Raw genomic sequence first — 6,075 nt, 5'->3', positions numbered from 1 at the left:
TAGCCGGCAGGGTGGTTAGGTAGCCGGGTGGGTAGCTAGGTAGCCGGGTGGGTAGGTAGCCGGCAGGGTGGTTAGGTAGCCGGGTGGGTAGCTAGGTAGCCGGGTGGGTAGGTAGCCAGGTAGATAGCCGGCAGGGTGGTTAGGTAGCCGGGTGGGTAGCTAGGTAGCCGGGTGGGTAGGTAGCCAGGTAGATAGCCGGCAGGGTGGTCAGGTAGCCGGGTGGGTAGCTAGGTAGCCGGGTGGGTAGGTAGCCAGGTAGGTAGCCGGCAGGGTGGTTAGGTAGCCGGGTGGGTAGCTAGGTAGCCGGGTGGGTGGGTAGGTAGCCTGGTTAGGTAGCCGGGTAGGTAGCCGGGTGGATGGTTAGGTAGCGGGGTAGGTAGCCGGGTGGGTGGGTAAGGTAGCCGGGTGGGTAGCTATCCGGGTGGGGGGCCCGACTCCTATCCTCCCTCACTCACCTCGGGGCCCCCCTCCCGGTATGCGCTGCAGCCGGCGGGAGAGCAGAAAATACAGGAAGTCTCCGGCCGGGGCTGCAGCAGACGCTAGAGGCAGCTGCTGCTTAGTTTCCGATATGTCTCCAAAGCTGGAGACCAAGCGGCAGCTGCCGCCCCGGCCGGAGACTTCTTGTATTTTCCGCTCTCCCGCCGCATGAGGGGGGGGGGGGGTGAGGTGAGGGAGGAGGACAGGAGTTGGGCCCCCCAGGTTAAAAAAAAAAAAAAAAAAAAAAAACCTGCAATACTTAATGGGCCCCTGAAGCAGCAGAACTTCAGGGGCCCTCGTGCGGTGGCACGGCCTGCACGGCCGTATGTCCGCCACTGCCACTGTATAATAGTGAGAGACAAAGCCAGAGGCACGATGACTCCTATTCGTGTAATGTAACTTTTCCATTTCTGACGTGGAATTCACAACGTCGCATCCTCTGCCGGGCGACAGGTGGCGCTGTGCTTCTTGTCTTATCACTGCTGTCTTCTCAGTCCCGCCCTCCTCTCGTTGTCACCGAGGTCTGCATATAAGTAGCGGATCGCAGCATCTCCGTAGAGAGAAGCTTTCAAGTAGCGCCACGTGTGCAAGGTAGGTGGGCGTGGCCTTGCTGTCATCTTCTAGCGTGTTGCTGTCAGCAGCAGTGTTTGTTGATGGGAGATAATCCTCAGCGGCTAACAATAGAATCACTTATCTGTCTATAGCCGGGGTATGCTAACCGGAAAGCCTAAATATACAATACACGGGGAGGAATGATTCCACGTAACCAGATGCTTGTGCTGTACTGTCATCCTATAACAATGACAATGCCTCATGCCTGGGCTGCCAGTGGAATCTCCCCACATCCCTGGCTCTGTTATAACAATATTTGTGTTTATAGCTGCTCTTATTATTGGTGCTGTACTAATATAAGTGGGGAAATCCTGCCAGATGGACGTGACTTTATTGTGAGTGTGGGGACAATGGCTCAGAGCTGCTGCTGTCATCTCACAGGAAGTCACGTTTCAGATTTCCGAAGTAATTAATTTTAAGGATGACACTACATTTAGTGTCTAGATTGGATTGCTATATAGACACACAGTCAGCAGCTATCCTATTACTTTGTGTGTTTGTTTTATTGTGGCACATCAGCCATATGCATCAAGACCAATGTATTACTGGCCATAACACACAAGGATAACAAAAACAAAAAGGTTCTTCAAAACCTGGAGACAATTTTATCCTGAGGTCTTTCTCCAAAAGAGAAATAGTTGAGATAGTGACCCGTTTCAAAGATACAGTGGTATTTAACAGAACAATTGATGGGTATGTTAGACAAACTAGAGGTGACATAAAACTTTGGCTCTCATTGAGTAAAGTAAACTAGAGATGAAGGGGGAGGGTAAGGGGTTTAAAGAGGAACGCCAGTGAAAATAATAAAGTGCTTCATTTTACAATAATTATGTATAAATGATTGTCAGTGTTGGCCCATTGTAAAATCTTTTAAATCCCTGATTTACATTCTGACATTTATCACATGGTGACATTTTTACTGTGGGCAGGTGATGTAGCTGCTGCTTGCTTTTTTGGCAGTTAGAAACAGCTGTAAACGGCTATTTCCCAGAATGCAACAAGGTTCACAGACAGGAAACTGCCAGGAGTACCATGGTCCTCAGAGCTTCTTGTGGGAGGGGTTTCACCACAATATCAGCCATACAGCACCCCCTGATGATCCGTTTGTGAGCATGAATAGATTTCTCATGTAAAAGGGGGTATCAGCTACTGATTGGGGTGAAGTTTATTTCTTGGTCATGGTTTCTCTTTAAATGGTTTTGTTTACGGATGTCCTCCTTGATTTGTCAGTGTGATGCATTGTATAATGAAGATTTTATTAATACCCATCGAGTCCTACTTCCGCTGTGTTGAAATGGAGATGATCATCTACTTAGAATGGTAGCACAATTTTTGATCTGTTATTGATTTATTTGTTATGTTGAACAAGCCAAAATGTAATAAAAATATTACTGGCCATATTTTCCCAATAAAAAGAAAGTAAACAAAACACATGAAAGTGAATTTTGTATAGAAAATTTGGGTGAGCATGAGTTTGTCTCTGTTGCTTTCTCTGTGCAGTGCTGGTGTCACCCAGGACTGATTCCCATCTGGAACTGTGGAGTTTGTATGTGCTTTGTCACAGCGTAGATTTAAGATGGTGCAGGATAGTGGTAGTAGAATGGTAAATGTACTACTTCATTCATATAGTATAATTACTGATGTTTTACTATGATCAAACTTCTCCCTACTCCTTATACAAAAACTTCTTCTTCTGGTTGTGCCTAACCTTCCCTCCCCTCCCAGTGGCTAACCAACCTTAACCCCACTGTGTGCAACTAACCCCCGAGCTCCTGCCCAAATCTACCCCCCACCCCCCGTGGGTGCCTAATCTTAATGCCTAAAAAGGATGCCTGGAATGCGAATTGCAGCTACAAATAGTGGGCAGGAAACATTAGGGCTGCACGGTTTTTCGGTTTAAAGCCGAAACCGTGGTTTGTGTCAAGACGATCTGGTGATAGTCAGTATCCTCGTTTTTTCATAGTGCCCGGCCTGCTGTCTATACGCTTATCTGGCCTGCCTACCGCTGTGGGCCGATTGGCCAGAAGCAGTGAATATGTATTATTGTTAATGAGCATGGGGCGGATCCACTCGAGCGAGCGGCACACATAGCTTTACCAATCGCTGGATAGCGATGGAATGATGGCAGCGGTAGGCGGAGCTGTATAATTTTATTTCTACAAAGTGCAATGATGAAAATAGTGGGTAGCCAGAGCTTTAAAAGTATCCTGTAATGATGATAAACTAATGACACCACTTTCAGCATCACATGGGGCAGTGACTGTACTTGACCAGTGGTCCGTTAGCTGATCTACTGTAGTGTAATGACATTTTCCCTGGTGTCCAGCTCCACGCAAATCCAACACTCTGCATGATCCCATAAAGCTAAACCTGTATCCAGTAAGGATGGAGCCTCCGTCTGCTGAACTTGTGTACTCACTGGTGCTTGCTGCTGGAGGTGGCGCAGATACAGATATGTACCCTAATGAACAGCACTGTGTCATCGTGATTAGTGCTCTCCCCTTGCAGCACTGGTTCCCCAGTTTAAATCCCAGCCAGGGCACTGTCTGCATGGAGTACTTATGACACCCCCACCCTGGAGTGCCAGTAGGAAGTCCATGCTTGGGTTTCTTCCCACAGCCCGAAAAAATACTGATAAGTTAATTGGCTTCCCCTAAAATTGTCCCTATGCTATGATTTACACTCTACTCGAAACATAGACATATTGAATGGCCATTTGTGTACTGCGACCAACAGCAGCACAGTCCACTCCTGCCATTTAGACTAGAGTGGACCTTCATACAGGAGAGTCTGAACCTGCATGAAATGATTGTTAGGTAGGAGTACAGCATTTCACATAGGTCCAGAAGGTCAGGTAATGGCGCGGACAAAAGACTAGGGGGTGGAGTCTCAGGGAGTAATTTATAGTTAAAAGGTCCTATGGGGGTTAGGGGGCAGGGCTAAATCCTATTGTGCTGCCATGGAGACCTATGGAAAGACATATGATTATACCCAGTAATGATCCAGGTCTCTACAGCTCTCATTCAAAGCATCACTCACTGGCATGGTGTATTGGAGGGTGGGGGGAGAAGGGATGGTTTCAGCCAGAGGACTTTCATGATACCGCTTTAGATTATTGAAAGTTATACTTGGAGCATAATGGGGGGGGGGGGGGGGGGGCAGGATTCAGCTGCAGAAACTGGAACTTTGTTGTGAGGCTGGTATTCATGCAGGTAACACCTCTTGCAGGTATCTGGTAATGCTGTTCAAACACCAGTCAGTCTTCATTCTTTGGTTTTGTATCAGATTACTCTATCAGGATAACAAGCCTATTAATCTCAGGTAATGCATTCTCAGCATAGCTGCCAAGTTCACTCTTTGATTCAGTAATGACTCAGTGTCATTATCATAGACTCACTAGTGAGCTGATATTAAAGCCCTAGTTTAACCATCCCATTGTTTATATCCTTTGTGGATAGGAGAAAAATGTGCATAAATTAGCCATGCAGATCAGAGTATTGAGTACCTGGTTGGTTCGGTCTTGAAGTTTTTCTCCTATTGAGATGACAGTGCAGCTTTACTGGACAGAGCAGGACTCTGGTAGCTCTGCCAGCGCTAGTCTTCTCTAGTCTAGTGGATCCAGCAGGAAACCTTACAGGGAAATTCATCTAACGTCATTGGATGGACGGCACCCTCTCTTACAGCTAGGTTTCCAATAGGTTATAGTAAACTATGCCCACACTATTCAACCAATCACAGCCCTTTGTGCTGTAAGAGGGTGCTGTGATTGGAGAACTGCTCCCTAGGAGGTTTACTGCTGGGTCCCCTAAAGTAGAATGACACCGCTCTGCCTATATCCCATCACCTCCCTTTCATAAATTGTGGTGTGTGTGTGTGTGTGTGGAGACTGGCTTTAGAGAAGCATTTTTAAAACTGTTCTTTGTGCCTGTTTTGCCCTGTACCGCGTGTCTCAGTTATGTGACATCTGCTGACGCACAACTAGGTGAGGTAAAGCCTCAGACTTTTTATGTATTTGGGATGAGTAGGTTGGAGATGATCTCACCAAACCTGCTTTACTGCTTTCTGCTGCCGGAAAGTACAAAAGGTGACATTTGGCAACCGTAAAACTCACCTTGTGTGAAAGTTCAGCCTGTGCATGACAAGAAAACAGCAGCCCCAGGCCAGATGAAAACAGAGTGAATGATATGGAGTATGTTGTGTCTCGGGAACCTGATTAGGCAGTCGGCTGCCAACAAAAACTGACAAGGGGTATATTTAAAGTGTATCTGAGGTGACATTATGAGATAGACGTGTATGTACAGTGCCATGCATACAAATAACTAGGCATTATTATTATTATAATTTTTTTTTTTTATGGCTGAAGGAGACTATAAAGGTGGTCAGACATAAACAAATTGTGGTCAAATCGAACAAGAAAATTAAAAAGGACAACTCAAGTAAGAAGATTATGGAGACTGGCATAATATTTATTTCCCTTTTTAACCATTTAAGTACCAGCGGTCTCTGCCCCTTTCTGAACCAGAGACCACTGGTACAAAAACGACGAATCGCCACGCATACCCGCCATCACCACCACACGTCTGGAACCTGGGCCACCCACTCTGCCGTCTGACTGTAGTGTTCCTGTGAGCCGGTCAGGTGCCGCTTTCATTGGTTCCTGGCTCTGTCTTTCAATGTAAGCCAATGGGAGCTGCTTACATTGCAAGACAGGGTCAGGAGCCAATGAAATCAGCTCCTGACCGGCTCACAGGGCTCTGCTGTCATAGTGAGTGAGTGAGTGAGTGAGTGAGTGAGTGAGTGAGTGAGTGAGTGAGTGAGTGAGTGAGTGAGTGAGTGAGTGAGTGAGTTGCGACTGGAGACTGCAGGGATTCAGCGGCGAGATCAGCGGATATGCACAGAGGTGGTGAATTGAAATCTACGCCCTGGCAGCCAGATAGCCATCAAAACAGGGCGTAGTTTTCAATTAGCAAGGTCCGAAAGTAGTTA

The 6,075-nt window shown here is 46.9% G+C and overlaps 1 protein-coding gene across 3 annotated transcripts in view; it reads left to right on the top strand.

Moving 5' to 3' along the window:
* The first annotated feature begins 993 nt into the window (after positions 1–993).
* The window catches only part of PLPP5 (phospholipid phosphatase 5), a 40,189-nt gene continuing 35,107 nt past the window's right edge, over positions 994–6,075 (top strand). For 2 of the 3 annotated variants that reach the window (XM_068272283.1, XM_068272281.1), the window contains exon 1: positions 994–1,068. The gene's annotated coding sequence lies outside the window, so the exon portion shown is untranslated. Of the gene's footprint in view, positions 1,069–1,106; positions 1,187–6,075 lie in introns of those variants that run through there. The other variant, XM_068272282.1, reaches the window with a different exon arrangement.

The sequence above is a fragment of the Hyperolius riggenbachi genome, chromosome 3 (genome assembly GCF_040937935.1).
Source record: "Hyperolius riggenbachi isolate aHypRig1 chromosome 3, aHypRig1.pri, whole genome shotgun sequence".
Classification (NCBI taxonomy): Eukaryota; Metazoa; Chordata; class Amphibia; order Anura; family Hyperoliidae; genus Hyperolius; species Hyperolius riggenbachi.
Note: the sequence above shows the minus strand (reverse complement) of the source record. Positions and strands in the feature narration are given on the sequence as shown.